Genomic DNA, 24737 nt, shown 5'->3' with positions numbered 1-24737 from the left:
TCCAATAATAAAATGTATTTTTGTTGTTATTTCATGCTAGATTTTAAGTATGTGTTAAAAGGAAAGACAAGATGCACTTCATTACTGCTCAGAAAGGACTGGTTAAGCCAGGTGTGGTGGTGCACACATATTATCTCAGCACTCTGGAGGCTGAGACAGGAGGATCACAGTTTTTCAGCCAGCTTCAGCAAAATGGTCAGGTCATTCGTGACTTAATGAGACCCTGTTTCAAAATTAAAAATAAAAAATACAGCTGGGGGTGTAACTCAGAGGTAGAATGCCTCTGGGTTCAATCCCCAACACCACAAAAAGTGGTAGGAGGACACTGGGTGACGTTGGAAAGGCTTATGAGATGGACCACGATAGCTTTACTTTCAACGACATATCTCTCATTTAGCAACTCCATGCAAGGTTAAGCTCTAATTTTACAAATAGCTTTATGTTCCCATATCTACATTTTTAATTAGGTTTATAACTAAACTTTACATTTAGTAGAGGTATATTCTCTTTTCACTTTGACAGGTCTAGTGACTACAGATGTACTGGTAAGAGCTTATTTCAGACAATGAGCAAGATCAGGGCTAATGCTGAAACCAAGTCTATATGTAAAGAGTAGAAATCAGTATTTTTATATATTCTAAGAAATGCAGAGCAACAAGGATAAGCAGGTGTGATTTCTAGTAAATGAGATGGCTCATGGTGACAATTATTGCTAAGGCCATTTTCAACCTGGGCTTTGATTTATATCTACAATTTTTTTTTAACATCCATGGAAGCTGAAAGAGAATTTGAGACTTAGATGTTTAAAAGAGAAGTTTCTCTTGTCTATTTATGGTTTTGATGATGTGGACCTTATAGGCCATTTCTAGTCTTGCCAGTGGGTGGTTAGATGCATCCTTATTAAAAAAAAAAAACATGTGGGCTCATACTTAATGAGAAGATGAAACCTGTCAGCTACTTTTCAAGTAATCTGGCAACTAAACTAATAAGACATTAGGTAAATCTCTCAAGTCATATTTAAAGTATGCCATTTGTACATCACTAATGATATTGAAATACAATTATTTTTAAGAAATAATGTTTCAGACCCCTGGAGAAACCGGACCCAGTAAGACGCTGGGTTCTGGGCGGGGGTCGCGGGCTGGGCACGCCAGATGGGGCCCGGGTCGTGGGACTCTGGGCCCCAGGCAGAACTGCAAGTAGCACGCCACACCCCTGGAGAAACCAGACCCAGTAAGACGCTGGGTTCTGGGCAGGGGTCGCGCGCAGCGCACAAAAGCCGGGGGCCGGGTCATGGGACCCTGGGCCCAGGGCCGAACTGTGCGTAGCACGCCAGACCCCTGGAGAAACCAGGCCCAGTAAGACCCTGGGTTCTGGGCGGGGGTCGCGGGCGGGGCACACCAGATGGGGCCCGGGTCGCAGGACTCTGGGCCCCAGGCAGAACTGCGAGTAGCACGCCAGACCCCTGGAGAAACCGGGCCCAGAACAGAAAAAGATAAAGAAAAATATCGGAGAGGTGGTAAGAAAGCCGTTATGGATGCCAGGACACTGGAGATGCAGACAAAACTTATCTAAATGCACTGGAACTTATGGAAAAATTCGCCGTGAAAGAGGACTGCTATTTCTCTATATTGTTAAGAATCTCAGACATCACATATAAGGAGAGAGTTTAGCGGACACCAAGGAGAAACGCGGTGTTGAAAGAGTTCTCCGCGATGGTGGTGGAGACTTGTATTCAGGAGAAGCAGAAACCGGATCTTACCAACTTTATTTTTTTGGAGAAATTACACCAAATGTCGAATGCTACCATCACGCATGCTTAGGAACACTGGACAACATTCAGAGTGGAAAAAGAGCCTGGGAAGGATTTGAAACGGTGGAGGCAGTGGCAATGCCAGTGGCCAATATTCGGGGGAGGTAGAGATCTGATACATTACACCTGGAACCTTTGAAATAATAACCACAGAGACAGTGATCGGAACCTGCTGAGGGGTTAGGCGGGCGCCGGGGCCAGTGGCCGACATTGGAGCTTGCTGTGAGGCAAGGCCACTACTGAGGCCTCCATGGCCGGGATTGGAACCTGCAGAGGGGTTAGACCGATGCTGGGGCCAGTGAGGCCGGCATTGGAGCCTGCCATGATGCAAGGCTTGTGCTAGGGCCTCCGAGGTCGGGTCCGGAACTTGCTGAGGGGTTAGGCCAGTGCTGAGGTCAGCGAGGCCGGCATCGGAGCCTGCCGTGAGGCAAGGCCAGTGTTGGGGCCCCCGAGGACGGGACTGGAGCCTGCTGAGGGGTTAGGCCGGTGCTGGGGCCAGCGAGGCTGGCATCAGAGCCTGCCATGAGGCAAGGCCGGTACTTGGGCCTCCAAGGCCAGGATAAGAGCCTGCCGAGGGGTTAGGCCGGTGCTGGGGCCGGTGAGGCCGGCATTGGAGCCTGTCTTGAGTCATGACCAGTGCTGGGGCCTCTGAGGCCGGGATCGGAGCCTGCCGAGGGCTTAGGCTGGTGCTGGGGCCAGCGAAGCCGGCATCGGAGCCTGCCTTGAGGCAAGGCCGGTACTGGGGCCTCGAGGCCAGGATAAGAGCCTGCCGAGGGGTTAGGCCGGTGCTGGGGCCAGCGAGGCCGGCATCAGAGCCTGCCGTGAGGCAAGGCCGGTACTGGGGCCTTTGAGGCCAGGATAAGAGCCTGCCGAGGGGTTAGGCCGGTGCTGGGGCCAGCGAGGGCGGCATCGGAGCCTGCCTTGAGGCATGACCAGTGCTGGGGCCACCGAGGCCGGGATTGGAGCCTGCCGAGGGGTTAGGCCGGTGCTGGGGCCAGTGAGGCTGGCATCGGAGCCTGCCTTGAGGCAAGGCCGGTACTGGGGCCTCCGAGGCCAGGATAAGAGCCTGCCGAGGGGTTAGGCCGGTGCTGGGGCCAGCGAGGCCGGCATCGGAGCCTGCCTTGAGGCAAGGCCGGTACTGGGGCCTCCGAGGCCAGGATAAGAGCCTGCTGAGGGGTTAGGCCGGTGCTGGGGCCAGCGAGGCCGGCATTGGAGCCTGCCTTGATGCATGACCAGTGCTGGGGCCTCCTAATCCTGGATCGGAGCCTGCCAAGGGGTTAGGCCGGTGCTGGGGCCAGCGAAGCCGGCATCGGAGCCTGCTTTGAGGCAAGGCCGGTACTGGGGCCTCTGATGTCGGGATCGGAGCCTGCCGAGGGGTTAGGCCGCTGCTGGGGCCAGTGAGGCCGGAATCGGAGCCTGCCGTGAGGCAAGGCCGGTACTGGGGCCTCTGAGGCCAGGATAAGAGCCTGCCGAGGGGTTAGGCCGGTGCTGGGGCCAGCGAGGCCGGCATCGGAGCCTGCCTTGAGGCATGACCAGTGCTGGGGCCTCCTAGGCCAGGATCGGAGCCTGCTGGGGGGTTAGGCCGGTGCTGGGGCCAGTGAGGCCGGCATCGGAGCCTGCCTTGATGCATGACCAGTGCTGGGGCCTCCAAATCCGGGATCGGAGCCTGCCAAGGGGTTAGGCCGGTGCTGGGGCCAGCGAAGCCGGCATCGGAGCCTGCCTTGAGGCAAGGCCGGTACTGGGGCCTCTGAGGCCGGGATCGGAGACTGCCGAGGGGTTAGGCCGCTGCTGGGGCCAGTGAGGCCAGCATCGGAGCCTGCCGTGAGGCAAGGCCGGTACTGGGGCCTCCGAGGCCAGGATAAGAGCCTGCCGAGGGTTTAGGCCGGTGCTGGGGCCAGTGAGGCCGGCATCGGAGCCTGCCTTGAGGCAAGGCCAGTACTGGGGCCTCGAGGCCAGGATAAGAGCCTTCTGAGGGGTTAGGCCGGTGCTGGGGCCAGCGAGGCCAGCATCGGAGCCTGCCGTGAGGCAAGGCCGGTACTGGGGCCTCCGAGGCCGGGATCGGAGCATGCCGAGGGGTTAGGCCGGTGCTGGGGCCAGCGAGGCCGGCATTGGAGCCTGCCATGAGGCAAGGCCGGTACTGGGGCCTCCGAGGCCAGGATAAGAGCCTGCCGAGGGGTTAGGCCGGTGCTGGGGCCAGCGAGGCCGGCATCGGAGCCTGCCTTGAGGCATGACCAGTGCTGGGGCCTCCGAGGCCGGGATCGGAGCCTGCCGGGGGGTTTGGCCGGTGCTGGGGCCAGTGAGGCCGGCATCGGAGCCTGCCTTGAGGCAAGGCCGGTACTGGGGCCTCTGAAGCCAGGATAAGAGCCTGTTGAGGGGTTAGGCCGGTGCTGCGGCCAGTGAGGCCGGCATCGGAGCCTGCCGTGAGGCATTAACAGTGTTGGGGCCTCCGAGGCCGGGATCGGAGCCTGCCGAGGGGTTAGGCTGGTGCTGGGGCCAGTGAGGCCAGCATCGGAGCCTGCCTTGAGGCAAGGCCGGTACTAGGCCTCCAAATCTGTGATCGGAGCCTGCTAAGGGGTTAGGCCGGTGCTGGGGCCAGCGAGGCCGGCATCGGAGCCTGCCTTGAGGCAAGGCCGGTACTGGGGCCTCTGAGGCCAGGATAAGAGCCTGCCGAGGGGTTAGGCCGGTGCTGGGGCCAGCGAGGCTGGCATCGGAGCCTGCCTTGAGGCATGACCAGTGCTGGGGCCTCTGAGGCCGGGATCGGAGCCTGCTGAGGGGTTAGGCTGGTGCTGGGGCCAACGAGGCCGGCATTGGAGCCTGCCATGAGGCTAGGCCGGTGCTGGGGCCTCCGAGGTCGGGATTGGAATTCTGCCACAGGGTTAGACCGGTGCAGGGGCCAATGGCCAGCATCGGAGCCTGGCGTGAGGCAAGTTCACTCCTGCGGCCTACAAGGTCGGGACCAAAGCCAGCTTAGGGGTTAGACTGGTTCAGGGGCCAGCGAGACCAGAAATGGGGCCTCCCATGAGGCAAGGCCGCTGCTTGAGCCAGCGAGGTCTGGATCAGTCCACTGAGTAGCCAGGCCACTACTGGGACCATCAAGAGTGGGATTGGTACTTGCAACACAGCATGCACAGAGAAATATTGCAGAAAATATTAATCAGACGCTTCTCTTAATCAGCAATAACTAGGAGGAAAAGGGCAACATGAAGAGGTTGAGCTATAGAAAGGGCCCTATAGTGAAGCAACTAATGTGACCAATCAGAGGGTATGTAATACTGGAGGATGGAGCCTCTTTAAAACGCAGGAGGTACATAAACAAATGTATCAAAGTAAATCACCAAAGAAGTGTGGGATGGAGGGAGGGGGAGGGGATGGGATGGGGGCTGGAGGAGGGCTAATTGGATGATGTGTGCCTGTATATCCTCTCAAGTCTTGTACTCCAATGTGATTGATATATGACTACAATGCACCAATTAAAAAAAAATAAATTAATTAAAAAAAAAAAAAAGAAATAATGTTTTCCTTTATAAGACCTTAAGTGACTTAAAGGGAGCTATCCCTCACCAACTTTATCCTACACAGTGAATGTCTTGGGACCAAGTGTACAAGGATTCTGGGAAAATATTTGTGAAAATTAAATACATAATAGATAGTTAATCTAGATAACATTTTCAAATAAGTTATTGCTTGACTTAGTGAAGCAAAGAGATTTGATCTCTGGAAAAGGCAGGGGAAAATCACATGAATTAGCATCTTATTTCAAGGATGAGAACCTGGAAGTTTAGGAAATGCCCAACATGTCCAAGACCAGCACAGAACAGCAGAACTCCCCATTTACACCAGTCTTGGTCCATGGAGAGTTTCATGGCTCTAAGGAGTCATTATTCTAATGAATTAATGAATACTTTTGTTCAGATCTGCAAAGGGGAACAAACTCTGGGATACTCCTAAATTAACTCAAGGCTACAGCCAAATGTTCAGCTCTGTAGAAGGAGATGGCAGGTAAAGATGTGTGTGTGTGTGTGTGTGTGTGTGTGTGTGTGTGTGTGTGTGTGTGTGATACTGGGGATTGAACACAGGGGTGTTCTACATCCTAGCTACACCCCCAGCCCTATTTTTTTTTTATTCTTTATTTTGAAACAGGGTCTCACTAAGTTACAGAGAGCCTGACTAAGTAGCTGAGGCTGTCTGTGAACCTGAGATCTTCCTCTCTCCACCTCCCAAATGCTGGGATTACAAGCATCCACCACCACACCCAGCAGAAGGTAAAGACTGTACATAAAAGACAGCTTGGTGCTAGGTGTGGTGGCGCACGCTTGTAATCCCAGCGCTTGGGAGGCGGAGACAAGACAATCACTCAGGCTCGAAGCCAACCATGCTTGCTTAAAAGACCCTATTTCCAAAAAAAAAGTATAAAATAGGTCTGGGAGTGTAGCCCGGAGGTAGAAGGGTTTCCAAGAACCCCAGTACTGCAAAAAAAAAAAAAAAAAAAAAAAAGACAACTTGGTGCCTCAACTAAATATTTATTGATTTTTAGTGCACAAAGTCATAAAATATGCACAAAGACCACAAACATTAGTGTGTATGTAAGAGAAAGCATTAAAGAGTAAGTAAACCAAGCTTTGCTAATTGGATGACGTGTGTATGTATGTCTACACAAGTCTTTTATTCATTAAGATGTAGGACTGCAATGCACCAATAAAAAATAGAAACAAGAAAAAAAGAAAATTATATTAATTATATAAAATATAAAGCTAAATATACCAACTTTTAGATATAAATATTAACTTTTTTAAAGAACAGAAAGTATCTTCACTAATTCCTCATTTTTTATTACAAAGTATTGCTGTTTTAGCTAAAATAGACACTTGTCACCAACTTGACATAATGCATGTTCTCAACTAATAAGGAGGAATAGCCAGGCATGAGACCTCTGTACCAAACAGAATCCATTGACTAGCTTCTGCATGGCCCACTTTTACTATTCAAAATGAACTGACATATAAATATTCACTTGATAGTGATATTGTGATGATTAAATAAACTGGTACATATAAAATACCCCAGAACAGTTGTCACTTGCAGAGTGCTTGATAAATGTCATATATAGATGGTATACATATAACATATATCATATAGATAATATATGTATATTTCAGCACCCAAACAATAACATGAAAATTTTCAATGTGTCTTCCAACCTAAAACATAAAAGAAAAGGAAATTAAAAGTTTATTGAAGTAACCAAATCACTTGGAACTATTTCCTTTTCCTTCTTATTTTGAGCTTACTATTAAAACAGATAACTCAATTTAAAAAATCAGAAAGCATATGACTCCAGCTGGACGTGGTGGCGCACGCTTGTAATCCCAGTGCTTGGGAGGCTGAGACAGGAGGATCACACAGGTTAGAAACCAGCCTCAGCTACTTAGTAAGGCTCTCAGCAACTTAGTGAGACCCTCTTTCCAAATAAAATAAAAAATAGGTCTGGGGTTTAGCCTGGATGTAGAAAGCCCCTGGGTTCCACCCCCAGTACCACCAAAAAAAAAAAAAAAAAAAAAAAAAAAAAAAAGCAAGCAAGCAAGCAAGCAAGCAAGCATATGATTCTAGAACCCTTTGCTTGTGGTTTGAGTAAATCACTGCAATTTAACATAAGGGAATAATAATTATAGAGGTGATGACCAAATCACGTTACATGTATGTTTTATTCAAGCAGTGTATTTGCTTAGGTAAGAGAATGCAAATTGACTATACAGCAAAGATAAGACTTATTAAATGAAAATTTATTGTTTTGCCTAATAATGTCCAGGAATTATACTGGACTATGTAACTTACAGTATGAAACTTTCTGTTATATCCTGGCTCAGTGGTGCAAACCTGTAATTCCAGGACTTAGGAGGATAAGACTGGAGAATTGCAGGTTAGAGGCCAGTCTCAGCAACTGAGTGAACCCCTCAACAACTTACTGAGACCCCATTTCAAAATTTAAAAATAAAGAATAGCTGAGAGTATATTTAGGAGGTAGAATGCCCCTGGGTTTAATCTCCAATACCAAAACAAACAAACAAAAGTCTTGCTAAATTGCTGAGGCTGGTCTCAAATCTACAGTCCTCCTATCTCAACCTCCCAAGTACTAGATTTACGGGCATGCTCCATCATGAAGAGAACCATGAAGAATTATTAAAGTAAGTGATTATCAACTTAATGTACGTATGTATCTATATTTTATCTTTGTTTATAAAATGAGAAAGTATAGAGGAGCCCTAATTTTTTCCTAATTTCATCTCTCACTTGATGTGACAGTTCTTACCTCAGGACCCCTGACAAATCTACATTTACATAAATACATTTTTTGTGTAAGGGCTCTCCATTATTTGAGATGAACAATTCCTTTGTCAATAAGTACTAAATAAAAATATAGTTGATAAGCAGTCATTTAGTTTCTGTTAAATTAAATCCTGTCTTCCTGTAATATATAATCCAAGATCACTGTTAAGAGTCCCAATAATTTCTGTAAAAATTACCTCCAAACTTTTAAATGGCCATTGGATAACTGGCCTGGCCATTTGAGGCACCTTAAACAGTGATACCATCTGAGGAGAAAAGAGTGTAGTAGAACTATTACCTCAATCCTTTGGATAGCCTGCCTATATTAGAAAATTCTACTAATACTTTTAGCTATCTATATCATGGTGTTTATTTGCCCTGAGTATATAATGAGCCTTATAAAATCATAGAGAATTCAATAATCTTGTTAGTAGCATTTTGCACTTACTTGAGAGGTTCTAGTTTACTTAGCATGGTATTTTGAGCAAAAATTTTTCATTTTGTGATACCTGAAAATCCTTTCCAGTGCACATTCAGAGAAATGAATTTAATGGATGCATAACGCACAGCAACACTGCTTTGTCTCATGGCAGAAATATGGCCTAAATAGTTGCACATGAGGATACTCTGCTGAGTTGACTTCTGTGTCACTGATGTAGTACAGTTGAAAAAGATGTGAGTAGAGTTGAGAGAAAGGGGTTGGAAGCATTCTTTCATGCATAGAAATCCCAGCTCTGGCCTTTCTAACTGCATGACTTTTAACATATTCCAAACTTTGCTCCTATGATTTAATCATAGATTACCTCTATCATGTAAAATGTGTTCTATAATCAGAGGGAGAGACAATATTGTTAGTTGCTAAAACCATAAGCTTTAAGGTCAGACATTTTTATTAAACGCTTGAAGTTTTTAAAGCTAGCTTGTTGACTTTGGCTAAACTTTTATTTTTCTATAAAATTAGGATAATAATAATTTCTCCCTCACTATATAGAAGTGAAGATTTAATGACATAATGCTAGCATATAGCAAGTACTCAATAAATTATGTTGATTATGATACTGACTACAAAACCATAATATAGTGGTAGCTCATAGAAGGCAATCAATAAGTGGTCATTTATTACTAACCAATTCCACCCCTACAATTTTCTATAACTGTAGCTTCATACAAGTAAATCCAGAATCAACATAAAGGAAATACACTAAATATTACTGAAAAACGTTCTAGGGAATCAGATCTATTAGGTAAAAAAAAGCCTGTAAAATGTCTATCCACAAATAAATGAAGTATGATACTAACATATGAACAAGAAATGTACCGTAGATGTACTAAGTGAAAAAATAAAATTTTACTCAGCCAAAACGAATAGCAAAATCATGTTATTTCCAGGAAAATGGCTGCAACTAGAGAATTTTATACTAAGTGAGATCAGAGAGTCTCAGAAAGTCAAAGGTAATGTGTTTAATATGTGGAGGACAGAAAACAGGAAACACAAGGAATCTCAGATACACGATGGGAGATGCTAGTAAAACTGTGGATGGGGATTTAGGGAAAAAGGGAGACTTGAAAAAAACAGTTGAACTGCTATTTCATTATTTGGAGTTATCTATATGAATTTCAATAATTTATATGAGGAGGAGGGGGAAGCAAAGTGGGGTCCAGAAGGAAAAACACCAAGTGCTATGTGCATGTATGTCTCTATCACTCCGAACCTCACTATGAGGTCTAATTACAATAAAAGTGGATTTAAAAGAAGAGTGCAACAAGGAGAGTTGAATTACTCACAGAGTAATACGGAGGCCTTCCTGGGATCATTTGCCTCGCCTGTTAAACCATGGACTTAGAAAGAGCAAAGCCACTGGGTCCACACAACAGGAAAATTATTTGCACATCAAATAAGAAAGATAATTATCATTCTTTAAAGTGTTTTTAATCTGTGTAATAATGTTTATAATACATGGCCCATTATTTAGGTGTATACCAACAAGAGAATTGTTATCATTACAGTCATATAAATCGTAAAAAGAAGAATAATTTTAACACGCCGTTCGCTGATAGGTCACCATTATTATTAGAATACTGCCTCACTGTATGCAACCAGTTTCCCAGAACCTGTGTCATTACATCATTCTATGTTTAGGCACTGTGTATGTGTGTGTGTGTGTGTGTGTGTGTGTGTGTGTGTTATAAAATTCATTATGTATAACATCAGTGTCTTCTAGTATCAGCAGAATTTCAATGCCCTTAAATTTAAAGTTGGAGATGATCTGTAAAAATGTAGCAGGTAGCATTCTGAATTACTGTAACTAGTCTGGGTTATCTGAGTGGGAAAAGGGTGTAAAGGGTGGAGGTGTCAGATGGCAGGGCATTCCATCAGGGTCAGCAAATCATGTGGCCATAAAAGCAGTCTTGAAATAAGGCCACTAAGACTAAGCTCAATCTCTCTCTAAAAAAAAAAAAAAAAAAAAAAGGTGAAAGCTAATGTGCTTTGCCTCAAGAGTCAGTCATCTATAACCCTCTAGTCTACTGAAAATGCCCTCCACGACAGCAATTACAGAGGCTCAGCAGCATGTCCACACATAGAATACATCAAAAATGAGTGCAGAACCGGAGGAGCAGGAGGAGTCCTATGGTGGTCCACAGGTAGACATTAGCCCTGACCTGAAAGGCCAGGATGACATTGAAATGTAGCTCTTTGTCTACAGTTCACTTCACTTCCTGATAAGTAAAAGAAAAAACATGAGGAAGCTTGTGAATGCAATCCTCACGCCTCTGAACTTTATCACTAATGGGATGATTTACACAGAGGGAAAGCAGCAGGAAAGGCAGGGTGCGCAGCACAGCTTATGTCTGCACTAGAAATGCTATCAAATCTATTTTCACATCTACTAAAGTGGGATAGTAAAACAATAGTATCATAAAAACAAAAAGATCATCAAAATAACTTATACTACACAACAATCACAAAAATGGTAGAAAGATTTGTGTCTTCATTTTTTATATTGAAAACTACAAGACCAGGTCACCTCCACGGAATCATGCAAAACCATAATTTACTTTTTAGACCATCACAAAGAACCACTAAATTTGAAATGATTATGAGCCCTTCTAAGGGAAAAAAACAGCACACAAATTGTTTCCCTTTTGCTAGAACATTTATGGAAGTGTTTTATGGGAAGTGATCTGACCACCCTAAATGAAGTTAAGAAAAAATGGTTGGAATTTTAACAAATTTCTAAAGTAAATGTATAAGCTTCATGAGAATTTAGAATTTCTGTAAGTCCCAGACATAAAGGAAATTCACATTTGCCAGGTCTATAATATGGAAAAATTAAACACATATACAAACAAACACAAATATTAGAGACTGGATTCAGAATAGAAAACAGTAAATTTATTGAAAGCTAGATCAATAGAAAGCATTCAAATGTAAATACAGAAAAATACGTATTATATATGTGTATATATATATAAAAACAGTGTGTGTGCGTGTGTGTGTGTGTGTGTGTGTGTGTGTGTGTGTCACTAGAAATTGAAACTATAGATGTTCTATCTCCAAGCTACACTCTCTAGCCCCCGCTTTTTTCAGAAACAGAGTTTTGCTAGGTTGTTCAGAGTTTCACTAAGTTCTTAAGGCTGGTCTCAAGTTTGTGATCCTCCTGTCTCAGCCTTCCAAGGATAGGAATTATAGGTATATGCCACCACACATGGTGAAAAAAATATATACTAAAAACTCAGACCATCCAAGATGTGTGGGGCGACAGCCAATGATTTAACATACATATAATTGGAACAGCAGAAAACAAAGAGAATGGGGACAGAAAAATATTTCATTTTTCTGAAGATTAAAGAAAGAAAACAACCAAGAAATTCAGAGAACCCTAAAGAGAATATAGAAAAAAGTGAAGCTGGCAAGAGGATTACAGGTTCAAGGCCAGCACACAGTAACTTAGTAAGACCCTGTTTCTAAATAAAAAAAAAAAGGACTTAAAGTATACCTCAGGGATAGAAGCCACCCACTTGGCTCAATCCCCAGTAACACACACACACACACACACACACACACACACACACACCACATACACACACACGCACGCACGCACACACAAAAAACTAAGCATGTTCTAAACAAACAGGTGATAGCAGATTTTTCATCAAATAGTGTACAATTCAAAAGAAAATAGAGATTTTTTTTTTTTTTTGCAGTACTAGGAATGAAACCCAGGGGCATTCTAACTCTGAGCTACACCTTCAGCACTATTTTTTATTCTTTATTTTGAAACAGGGTCTCACTGAGTTGCAAAGAACCTAAGTAACTGAGGCTGTCGGGAACCCGGATCCTCCTATCTTAGCCTCCCAAAAGCATGCACCACCACACCCTGCAAGAAATACATTTAAACCACACAAAAAAAATCTTATCAGATCAAGATTTTATAATAAGCAAAAATTAGACTCAAAATAAAGATGGGTCAAACACTTGTCTAAGATAAACTACAAGAAATGTCAAAAAAATTTCTTAAAGCATCAGAAAAATGTTACTACTTTGAAATGTGAATCTAAAAACACAACAGCTTCAACAAAGATAAATGTAAATAAACATGGACATGCTTTTCCATTCTGCAAATCACTATATATAATTGTGTAAAGCAAAAGCAGAAAAATGACTTAGGGTTATTACAGGTAAAATTAAAAGTTATAACACTACTGTAAAAGATGAGAAGGAGAAAATAGACAAAGCATAGGAGGTGATGGAAAACCATAGCAATGTAATCATGAATAGTATTAACCTTAAGCAGTAACTTAAAAGATAAAATTAAATAAAAATAATAATCTAAAATAAAGGAGGATGAAAAGAAACAGGAAACAGAGAATAGATGGTAGGAAAAGAAAAGAACTCTCCAGAGAGTAGCTATAATTCTAAGTATACCATAATTGTATTAAATACAAATGGTCCAAACACATTTAATGAATTTTCCCAGTGGAAATGGGAAAGCATAAACCAAGCCTGGGCTCTTGATGGGAATCTATTTTCAAATGACATAGATTGACTCAAAATAAAGGAATAAGATGGAGAGATCAGTCATGCCAACAATGGTCAATAGAAAACTAAGGTGAACATTAATGTCAGACAGACTGAACTTCAAAGAGTGAATTTTTATTAGGATTTAAAAGATAATTTTCATAATGGTAAAGGGATATACAATGATAAGGAGCTTTAAATTCACACAGCAAAAGCTGATAGAACTGAAAACAGAAACAGAAGAATTTATAATTGTACCTGATATCAGTAATTCTTCCTCAGTAATTGAGAGAATAAAAAGACAAAAATTATTAAAATATAGATTTCAGCATTACCAGTCAACTTAACTTAGTTGAGATTTATAGAATACTCTGCTCAATATCAATAGCACAAAATTCTACATGACACATTACCAAGATATGTTATATCGTCAGCTATAAAATAAATGCTGAGAATTTTAAAAGTAAAAATACAAGGTATGAGCCGGGCGTGGTGGCGCACGCTTGTAATCCCCATGCTTGGGAGGCAGAGACAGGAGGATCGCGCTGGTTCAAAGCAGCCTCGCTGGCTTAAGAGACCCTGTTTCCAAATACAAAATTAAAAAATAGGTCTGGGAGTGTAGCCCGAAGGTAGAAGGGTTTCCAGGAACCCCAGCACCACCAAAAAAAAAATTAATAATAATAATACAAAGTATGTTCACTGACAATAAAACAATTAAGCTAGAAATTAATAAAATAGAAAATAATTAAATATCTGAAAATGAAACTATACATGTCTAAATAACCAATAGTAATAAATCATTTATAGAAAAATTTGAAAATATTTCAAACTTAATAAAATTGTATTAGAAAAGAAGAAATACATAATCATTGCAACATCTATGTTAAGAAATTTTAAGATTATTCATCAATTAAACCCAAATGAGATTAAAGAAAAAAAATAAAGCAGAAATCAATTAGCTAAAATGATTTTGATAGTCATATATAGAATTTCCCCGGAAGAGATCAGGGTTGAAATGGTTAAACTGTGAGGGTTGTAGTCTCATCTTTATACAAATCTATTACAATAATGGATGGATGGCCTGATGGCTGATGGTGTGGCCTCAGGGAATATGCTTGTGGCTTTGAATCCCCTTGCTTTCTGGTTTGCCCTCTCTCTGGTCTCCAGCCCTTGCCTTCTCCCTCTCTTTCTGCTCCTGGCCACCACGGCTTGAGGGCAGAGGCTTGTCCTCACCTTCTCTGCTTCCTGCTGCCATGCCCTGAGCTTCACATGCACTGAAACCAGAATCTCCAAAAATCTCAGCAAATAAATCCTCCTTCCTCTAAGCTGTGTGCTCATTTTGAGCAATAGCAGTGAGAATGTTGACCGAGACAATAATAAAACAAGTCAATGAAATCAATATTGAGAATTTGAATAAAACATAAAATTCTACAATCAACGACCAAAACCCTCAATAGAATTAGGAATAAAACAGGGACATCATGACTGATTCTACAACTATCAAAATAAAAGACAATAGTGTAACTTGCTTTAATAACTTGTGAAATGAGCATTTTTAAAAGGCACAAGCTGTTAGAATATACTTAGAAAAATTAACTCAAATCATTCTCCTTGTATCTATGAAAGAACTTGAAGTTTTTGATAAAAACTTTCCCACAAAGAAGCAAATGGCTGTAATAGATTCAGCAACAAATTTTCCAAATATTTAAGAAAGACATAATATAAATTTCATACAAACTTTACAAAAAGTAGGTGATACTGTAATTTTTCCCATTTTATAGGACAAGTGTAGCAATGATACAGTTATTTTATTTTTATTTATTTATTTACCTATTTATTGACGGGGCATTATAACACTGAGCTATACCTTCAGCCCTTTTTATTTTTTAAATGGCATCTCAGAAAGTTACTGAAGGTCTTGGTAAATTACTAAAGCTAGCCTTGAACCTATGCTCCTCTTGTCTCAACCTTCCAAGTACTGGAATTCCAGGTTTGCACTACTATACTTATTTGAAAATTCACTAAAAATATTAGTGGGTATGGGATATAGAATCATAATAGAGTACCCACCAAGGATGTAGGTAAGGCCCTGGGGACGATCCTCACTACTTCCAAATAAAGTTAAAAAAAAATATATATATATATATATATATATATATATATATATATATATATACATGTATTTGTGTGTGTGTTTGTATGTTTTGTTGTGTGAGAGACAGAGAGAGAGGGAGAAAGAGAGAACAAAAAGCAAATATACACATACAGCAATATAGAAAAAAGGATAATTTATCATAATCAAGTAGTGTTTATCTCAAGAAGACAAATTGTAATTTACTGTATCCATAGACTCAAGACAAAATAATCTCAACAATTAAATAAAAATGAAAAAATGGCATGGAAAAACCCTTAAAATATTTTGCTAAATAAAAATCTAGACACCAAATACTACATACTATATATTGTTTATTCCTGTAGTTTATGGGAGAGGCAAAATTATAAACAGAACTCAGATCAGTTTTTTCCAGGACCTGGAGGTGAGGTAGAGGGTTGACTGAAAGTGGCATGATGGAAATTTGAGATTTAATAGAAATGTTCTATATATTAATTGTAATAAAAGTTACACATTGTCTGCATTCATCAAAATTATCAAAGTATATACCTTAAAAGTGTAAATTTTGTGTATCTACATTATGCTTCAATATATCTGACTGATTTCTATGTTGCTCCCCTGTAGATTGCCCTTGACTGTCATTTTTTTTTTCATGCAAAATCATACTTGTGCCAAGCTACTTTCTATACCTCTTTCCCTCTGTCTCTGGGTGCCTGTAACCACCTTTAACCTTCATCCCTGGGTGTGCCTGGCTATTATTGGTTCATCATATACACACTCCTTCCTTATTCTCATTGTCTCTGACCAAATTACATTTTCTCAGTTTGCTCAATTATAATTTGCCTTTTCTTTCCTGCCAAAATCAGGAATAGTAGGCTTAGCAAAATACAACACCTGTCTTATCACTGTGTGTGTGTGTGTACGTGTGTGTAAGTTACTGTGGATTGAAAACAGAGGCATTCTATCTCTGATTTACTTTCCCAGCCTTATTTTTGTTGTTGTTTGAAAACAGGGTCTCACTGTGTTGCTGAGAGTCTCACTAAGTTGCTGAGGCTGACTTTGAACCTGCAATCCTCCTGTCTCAGCCTCCCAAGTACAGGGACTACAGGCGTGTATCACCATGCCTGGTTATCCTATCACTTTTAAGCTATGAGGACTTAATATATCTATTTAACAGAGTTGAGCTTTAGTTTTCGTATCTGTTGCACACAAATAATAGATCCTTGACAAGGTTCTTATGGTAATTAAAGTGATAAACTAGCTTAAAAGCATTCATTAATATTTTCTCCCTTTCCCACCTTAGTCTCTTCCCATCCATCACTTGATTTTTATTTTTTCATCTTTTTATTTCTTTACATGTTCTCATTTCTTCTTTCACTTTAAAGATACTTAAATTTTTCTATCATATATAAGTAAATCACTTATCAGTGTGCGATATACAGAAGCCTGTAAAAATGGCTCAAATGTACTGTGGTTGTGTTCCTGGAATAAACTGTTTCTATTTCTACTGCTGCAGAACAGTTAAGTCAAACTTTTGAATTAGGTCAACAAAATCCACAAATAGGGTGGAATCTTTGGACTGTCTAAGCAGGGACAGATCTGGAATAAATCAGCCACAGATATCACTTGTCAGCATGCTAAGGAAGGCATTTCAAATTAGAGTAGAAGGTACGTCAAGAATATTTGCTACAGCAGCATTATGATGCCTCTGTTAAATCTATATTGAGAGTTTTCCATCATGTGGATTTTAAGCAAACATAATTGTTTTATGGCAGCAATGTCCAAACAAGGGCACACGATTAGGCTGTATTTTTATCTTGACTTGTGACCCATCACTGCCAACGGCTCAAGTTTCAAGCCTGTTGAGACATATGTTATCCCTGGAAACCCTTCATCAAAATGAGGCATTTTACTATCCCACCAATTCATTGTGCTCTGGTCAGTTCGCCTATCTAGTTCCAAATTAACCATGTAATAGTTCCTATACTAGTGAGTAGTATTTTAAATGGCTTTTAAGCAAAACCCAAAAGAACACATTTATTTCTATTTGTGCAAAAACAGAATCTGGTTTGGATTCACTTTTCTAGCTTTTGAAATAGTCAGAGAACCCTGGGCAAAGAACAGAATATGGAATTAAGATTTGTATTAGAAATCTTGCTCAGCAAGTCCCTCCTATCTGTGTGTTCTCATAAAGTCACTTGATTTATCTGAGCCTCAGTCTCTAGACCTGTTAACTGGTTACCCACTTGTGAATCAGCTGAACCCATGATGATCTAACGTCTTATTACTTTGGATTTAATTATTCATTTTGATAATTAAGGATATACATGTGTATTAAGGATATAATGTGATTAATGGGAGATAGAAATGAAGGAAACATTCAGACAGAGGCAGAAATGCCTTGGTTGAAAAGAAATTAGAGTCCTGGAGAAAAGGAGCAAGTTAAGAATGACTACAGCATCTGCATTTATAGCCCACATGTCGCAGTTCAGTATTTATAGGTTTGTCAGTGACAGTCTTCCCAGTATAGCTCTGTTAATTACGAAGTAGCTACGGGTTTCACTGACACAGCACTGTGCACCTGACCAAGGCTCAGACTATCCATCATTTCCCCACATCATTTAATTTAAGGGTCCAAAACATACACCAATAAATCAGTTGAGGTTTCTGATTATAATCTCTCTAAATCTCACTTTGAAATGCCCTGGTGACTTTAACAAATCTTAGTGCATTTAATTTCCCAAATGTGATTTGTAATGCTCATAGCTGGACAGAAACATCAGGAAGAAGTGAGGGGTCTGAAGCTGAACACAGTGCTAAATGTGGACTTAAATTTTCCAGAGTTAAGCTTCCATGACTACTTAACTGTCATAATCAAAGCAATAGATAGAATAAATATGGAGAGGAAGAAAAGGGGGAGAGAAGGGGAAGGGAGGGAAGGAGAGAAGGGAGATTGAAAAGAGGCTTAGGAACATGTTCAGTGGAAAATCTGTAGAAATGATGTAAGAGAAAGCAAAGGCAGGGATTGGAGTGAGGGGTGTATAACTGAGACTATAAAAAACTCAGACAGAAACTCACCATCAGGGCTGAGTTTGGAAGAAACTGAGCATACAGGACTCTACAGTTAGGATCTCTTGATTTTTCACAAGGTAAGTAAAATGTAAAACTCTGGTAAAGATCTAGGGTTTTTTTTTTTTCCTTCTCTCAATTCTTATAGTTGCTTACATATACTTTTCAAATATTTTGTCTGTATCTTGACTTTGTTAAAATTAGAAAAGGTTTTGGATGATTTTCCTCCTCTAAAATAAGTAGAAATGATAGCATGTTTTTGTAATGCTAACTTAAGGTGAAGCTAGTTGCTCAAATACTTTTATTTATTATATTGCTTTTTTGCTCTTTTTTTTCTTTTGAAACAAAGATAAAAAGAGCTCCATAAAATAATTCTTTATAATGTCAATAGAATTATTTTGCTTTCATCACATGTGTTCAATATCAGATATTTTTAATATAAAGAAGTGGTCTTGTTTAAATAACTTGGGTAGAAAAGGACGCTTTTTTCTGTAATTCTAATGTCAATTAAAATCAGCTTTAAAACACCCTTAATCAAATCCTATAGTCCATATTTGCAAATCATAAAGCATCCTCTGTTTTCTTATTACAAAATCAAATGATATTAATAACAGGATTGAATTAGACTTAGATAATATATATTCTTTAGTATTTGAAGTTCTCTTGTTACTCAGTAACTAAATTGTTAATAATATAAAACATACAGTCGAGTTCTATTTAAGAACAAATTTAAAATTTTGTCTTGAATTTTGATCCATGGAAATATAAGCATACAATCAATAAATTCAGCTGAAACAATGAAAAAGAGTGCTCCTTTATTATCCTTCTAAAAATGGATTATGGTGATTTTAACTCCCACATAAGTTATAGAATTCACTGTCGTAGCTAGTGATCTACCCAAAATTATCGGGCACATTCTGCATCTTCTCTTTACTTTGATACTATTCTTCAGTATGCTGATGAAACTTTTCTAAGAGCCTTCTGTTGAAAGGAGTTCAAGTCTTTTCTATAAATGGGTCACACTTTAGTGTCATTGAAGTTCATTCACAGAACCTTAAGACTAATCTTTAGAGATGATCTCATCTAACCTCATTGCCTCATTGTAGGGATCCTATGATCCCTACACACCAGATAATTTTTGCTTAGATTTGATGATGCAGTTGCAGGAGAAAGGTTTTGGAGTCAAGAAACAGGCTCCTGGTCCAGTCCTGACTGGAACAGCTTTGTGACCTCAGACAAGTCATTCAGCCTCCTTGGGGTTGGCGTCTACGAGGGTATGGTAGGTGAGCTACAAGTTTCTTCCTAACCCTGAGCATTTCTCTAAATAGACCCCCTTCAGCTACATAATATACTAACTTAAAGCACTTTCTAGATGAGCTCTCCCTCTCCTTCCTCCAGCGAAGTCTCAGGGCAGCTCTCTGGAGCAGAGATTAGCATCACTTGCTAGCAGTTGCCTGGTGCCTGGGGATGGCTTGTTCTAGCTGTTTTCCATCACTAACCCTTCTGACTTGTAGTCACACCATCAGCTCAAGCCTTATTAGCAAGCATCTCTTCTCTGTAGGAACATTGCATCTGCCCCTGCCTTTTTCTGTTCCCACCTACTCATCATGTATGACTATACTTGTTCCTTCTATCCTGTCCTTTGAGTTAGTTCATTCTCTCTGAGCCTCACTTTCTCCATTTATTGAGAGGTCAATATGATAATTTCTGACATCACACTCTTCCTTTCTAAAGTTTTATATTTCTATGACATGTGAGACTCTAAACACACAAAAACTTTACTTTTAAATTATTATATAAAATGACATTAAACATTGATGTTAATTAATATAATTAGAGCTTGAATAGTAATTATGCTTTTCTTTGTTTCTTACCTAGGAGGATAGTGTCTATAATTGGGTGCTAATATTTCCATAAAAAATGTTATGACTAAAAATAATTATAATATATCAAATGTTACCATGACTGCTTCTTTGAACCCTTTAGTGAAGTTTCCTTTTTCTACTCCATATTATTTTATTTAATATTTTTATTTTATATCACTGTGCCATAATTCTAGATTTCCAAGGGCCAGATTTGTTTCTTAAATTTAAAGACTATAGATAAAAACAAAAGTATAATGGACATTTTTTGAGAAGTCATCACATTTAGAAGGCAATATCAGGATAATAGACATTTATTAATTGGTGTGTGCCAGTCATTTTACCTATTCTAATTCTCAAAATAAATCTGCTAAGTACATATTTATCTCATTTCCCTGATAAATGTGTTAAAACACAGACTAAGTAACATATCCCATCAGGATTCCCTTCAACGTCTATATAACTTAAGGTTAATATCTTCCTATTAATTCATTTTGTTGTATTAGAATGTTTTTTATAACATCAAAAGTTAAGATCCTAAAGTAAATCAGTTTATCAATTTTAAGCAAAATAGACTTATATGACTTTCCATATTGATTTAGTAAGACTGCTATGAAGATGAAGGGACAGAAATTAATTTAAAAATAATAAAACACTATGAAAAAAATTAAACGTCCTTTATAGGAGTTATACCAGGAAATAGATGCGTTCCAGGAAGAGTCTGCCCTTGTGGGAAGAAATGCCTGCAAGTGAGCAACTTGGAGGTAGAGAGTGTTGTATTGTCTTTTATATGCCTGGGAGTAGGACTAATAAATATATCCTGAGATTATTCTAAAATTTATATTTTCTTCCTTTATACTTTGAGTGTAAAGGAAGAAAATATAAATTTTATATTTATATTTAATATTTTCTCAGCAGAATTGTGTATAGATATATCCTGAAGTTCTTTTCTATTTGTACATATCATGGTTTTATATCAAGAACTGTTTAGTTATGCAAAGACATAAATGCATATTAATGTTTATTAAGGAGAACTCTTGGACTCTAGAAACATGGTTATTGGGCAATAGTGATTCATGTTTCTTTAATTAGATTAAGAATCTATGACATGAAACATTATAGGACATGCCAGTATTCTAGTGTGAACTTCATCAAGTCTACCATAGATGTAAATCTTAGATCACTCTTTTTCTGTTCTCTAAACCTAGCTCAGAGCATTGACATGGCTTAGTTTCCATATCTATAAACCTGGGATGTTAATATCTACCCTGCATTCTCACTTACCTATGACATATGACTGCTTCATTCATTCATTCAAAACATAATAATGACTCAGTACCAGACATTCTGTTAAGTGCTAAGATGGTTTTACTGAAAATGGCAGAGCCCCTGTCTTCAAGGAGTTTGCATCCTCACATCAACTTTGTTAAACACATAGACGTGGGTTTTTAAATAATGATATTTCTTTAAAGTGCTTTCTACTTTCTTAATTTTTTTTACAAAAAATATCACAGTTGTATGACTGAGAATTTCAAACAGAAAAAGGAAAGCAGAAGTACTTGGCCATGCAACTTTTGAGATTTTGGAAGGCAACAGTACCTGAAAAAAATGAAAATGGTGCCAAGTAGAATAAAATCAGGCAAGATTCATGCACTAGTAAATTATCATTCTTCCTGATTTGTAGCACTCAGGGAAAGTCATTTTAAAGTGCAGGTGTCTACCACATTATCACCTCATCCATAAAAATTGTGCTTTAAATGAAATTTGTTTTGGAGATGGAAAATGTTTTATACTTACACAAATAGGTTATACTTGAAAGAGCATGAAAGTGGAAGCTTGAAAATGTAAGCTGTTACTCTGACTCTTCTAAAAGACTGTGACTTTGGAAAATTTGCTTCTGCCAAGTGAAGAGCAAAGGGAAATGGAGAAAATACTCCTGATTTTTAAAATTATTTTAAAAAGTTGGAAAGTGTTACATTTCTCAGTCTCAATTTATACCTTCATTTCAGAATCATACTCAAAACATGGAGTAAGAGCCGGGCATGGTGGCACATGCTTGTAATCCCAGCATTTGGGAGGCTGAGACAGGAGGATTCAGGTTCACCGACAGCCTCAGCTACTTAGTGAGACTCTTTGCAACTCAGTGAGAGCCTGTCTCAAAATAAAGAATTAAATTAGGGATGAGGGTGTAGCTTGGAAGTAGCCCTGGTTTCATCCTCAATACCGCAAAAAATAAAAAACATGGAGTAAAATGCCCATTAATATTAAGTATCATAATGAGAATTTTAAATAAATGGCAAAGTATTTCTCAGATGAACTTTTATGAATATATGATACAGATTATTATATACATGTGAGTGAAGAAGATATGAGTTATAATTCCATTGTTCTTTATTCGATTGTTCCTCAGTGATTTTCAGTCTCTTACTTGAGTTTATGAGGATCATAATCTAATCCCCCTATTTTACAATAGAGGTGCCACAACTATACTCATTGCTTGTGGAGTGAAGTCTACCACTGTGGAATCATGATTCTAATAAGAAGAGACTCCCAACAGCATGATTTCGAGTGTTTCCACCATCTGATTGACTTGTTAAAAAAAATGAGAGAGAGAGAGAGAGAGAGAGAGAGAGAGAGAGAGAGAGAGAGAGAGAGAGAGAGAGAGAGGTATTGGGATCAAACCTGAGTGTATGCTATACTCGTTAAGAAAACGAGACAGAGAGAGGAGAGAGAGAGAGAGAGAGAGAGAGAGAGAGAGAGAGAGAGAGAGAGAGAGAGAGAGAGAGAGAGAGAGAGAGAGAGAGAGAGAGAGAGAACAGATTGGGATCAAACCTAAGTATGCTATACTGTCACCCATGGCCATTTTTTTTTTTTTGAGACAGGACTTCTGACTTGCCCTGACTGACCTCATACTTCTATATCAGCCTCCCCATGTCACTGAAATTACAAACATGTGCCATCATGCCTGCCTTGATTTATTTTAATATGTTTTGTAGATTGTCTCTATAAATGGCTATAAATCCCAAAGATGACTGTTGAATGAGTATCCTTTATGTTTCTGAAAGAACTTGTCTTCAAAAATATGTCTTTAGCTCAGCATTGGTCAACTTTGTAATAAGTAATCAGTCTTTTCACATTATTTCATGTTTTTCAAAATGTCTCCATGCACCACTTTAAACTTCCCAATGCAAAGATTTTACCTGTGACAAAATATAAAAAATTATGTAGTGAGTTTTCCATAAATTTATATCTTTATATGGTTTTAGTTAATAATATCAACTATATAATTAAATGTTTTAACTCTTACTAGGCAACACTAAGCCCACCTCATGATTTTTGCTATTTTTAACTAACTAAATAATTAAAATTGACTGAGGTTAATTAGTTAAAGTTTTGTGAATAAATAAGTGAATTTTCATAGATAGTTTAAGAGTCTTCCTCAGAATCACCAGTTCAGTAAGGACAGCAAGAATATTTATCTCTGTCTTTCAAATCTGATCCTGAGTTTCTACCTCACTATCCCAGAAATAATTTTCTAATGTTATGTAAGACAATTTACTGATTAAAAGTTTTATTTTAAAAATATTCATTAATTCATATTTAAGACTTTTGGAGTAACTTCATATGACAAACATTAGATGATAGATGATAGATAGATTGATAGATAGATAGATAGATGATAGATAGATAGATAGATAGATATTCAGGCATAGTGTTTAATATTGATATAAGATTCAGATATGTGAAAATTCTATATTTTTAAAACCTCTTACTTTTGTACCCACTAATGCTGTATCCATAGGATTCGTGCTTACTAAAGAATATTCAAATGATCATTATACATTGATGGACTATAAATTACAATGCAGAGGAATAGGGCTCAATCAACTCTTTAAAATTTATTAATTTATTTATGCAATTAAAATTGTACCTGATTAATCAGTTCAATAGTTTCTCCTTTCCTTCTCTGAGCCCAGAAGAAGAAACAGGACTGTATTCTGGCATCTGGAATCTCAGTTCTAATAATTTTTGTTCTGAAACTCTGGGGTAATAAGTTTAATCACTTATATATGATGATAAAAGGAAAAGTAAACATTTGAAAGTGAATATGCATACCATAATCCATTAATTCACATTTAACATCTCTAAAAATAGAATAAAACTTACAGTTGGTAGCATGTCATAATTTAATGGACAGCATTTTTTTCCTTAAAATATATTTTAAAAATAGAATATCTTACCATAAATGACATCTTAAAAATCAAAGGTTCAGAGGTTCATTCTTTTCAGCTAGAAATACCTAAAATTATAGAGCCAGCTTTGTGCATCATTTACACACAGCAGATATCTTAAATCAAGATATCCTAGCTAAACCTGTACCAATTTCCATTATCACCTACAGGGAGAAAGCCAGTCCCACCAAATGACAGAAGCAGCACCAGAGGTTTGCTATTTCAGTTGGTGCCTTTCAGTTGGTCTTGAGAAGAAAGAGTTTGCCCAATATCACATCATTAAATACCAGCAAAGGGAGGCTAG

This window comes from Muscardinus avellanarius (assembly GCF_963383645.1).
Source record: "Muscardinus avellanarius genome assembly, chromosome: 5".
Taxonomy (NCBI): Eukaryota; Metazoa; Chordata; class Mammalia; order Rodentia; family Gliridae; genus Muscardinus; species Muscardinus avellanarius.
This window is presented reverse-complemented; position numbering follows the sequence as displayed.